At 40.9% G+C, this 1,127-nt stretch overlaps 1 protein-coding gene across 1 annotated transcript in view; it reads right to left on the bottom strand.

Moving 5' to 3' along the window:
* Nucleotides 1-1,127, bottom strand: part of LOC101847461 (phosphatidylinositol 4-phosphate 5-kinase type-1 alpha) — a gene marked incomplete at its 3' end in the record, with an annotated part of 93,375 nt that overhangs the window by 292 nt on the left and 91,956 nt on the right.

Raw genomic sequence — 1,127 nt, 5'->3', positions numbered from 1 at the left:
ATAATAATAATATATAACATTTATATAGTGCATTTCCAAAAAAAGTAGCTCAATGCGGCTTTACATTGGAATACCCATTTTTCAAAAGCCTTTCATACTACTTCCTTTCTTCTCATGCAATATACATTAATGTACACACACACACACACACAGAGAGACTATTTTCATCCAGACATAGGAACAAGACGGAGCTTAACGTGAGCTCGAGCTGAACAGCGAAATGAGCCTGAGCTAAAAGTTAAGAGGTTCAAGATTAGCCCTATCCGTACGTCGTGTTTTACTATCGTATCCATACGACGTGGGGAACTCTGTGCCACCACTTGCCAAAGAGGAAATTTACTCCTTAATCCGATCTATACGCTTTGCGTAGCAGTCTGTCAAAATGATTTTTTTTAGAAATAGTGAACGTTTCAAAGAGATCTTCGCAACTAGTATTCTAAAATGTGAAGAATACAACCCCGGGGGTACAATATGACCCCAGGGCGTACGGATAGGGTTAATATGAGCTCAAGCTGAACAGCGAAATGAGCCTGAGCAATAAGTTTAAGAGCTCCAAGAAGGGTTAATGTCTGGGAAAGGTGAGAGAAAAGGCTTAAAGTGAGCTCGAACTGAACAGTGAAATGAGAGAGAAGGAGCTTAATGTGAGCTCAAAGTAAACAGCGAAATGAGCCAGAGCTAAAAGTTAAAGAGATACAAGAAAGGTTTATGTCTCGAAAAGTTAAGCTCCAGCTAATTGTTTGTTTTAGTAAGGTTTTACGGCGCTCGCAACTACATAAGGTCATATGAGCGCCAAGGGGTGGATGTCAACAGAAAAGTCCTTACAAGGAATCAGACTTACTCTGCTCACCTCTCTAGCCTCAACAGCACAAAGTCTGCTTAGACTATCAAGGCACTCCGGAAATAGCAGTTCACAAGAGAGTGACAAACATAGAAGAGGAAAAATGATGATAGTAACTTAGTAAGGAAGAGAAAAGAAAAAAACAGCAGTTCCCCCTACGTTGTTCCGGCACAGTACGAGCATGACATTGATGAATCAGTCCATAAAACAATTCTACTGTGCATAAGAACACGTAATATCCCCCCTTCGGGAAAGGCCTAAAGACACTTCAGTTAGTAGCACTGCCCTG

Source organism: Aplysia californica, unplaced genomic scaffold (assembly GCF_000002075.1).
Source record: "Aplysia californica isolate F4 #8 unplaced genomic scaffold, AplCal3.0 scaffold01078, whole genome shotgun sequence".
NCBI lineage: Eukaryota > Metazoa > Mollusca > Gastropoda > Aplysiida > Aplysiidae > Aplysia > Aplysia californica.
This window is presented reverse-complemented; position numbering and strand designations above follow the sequence as displayed.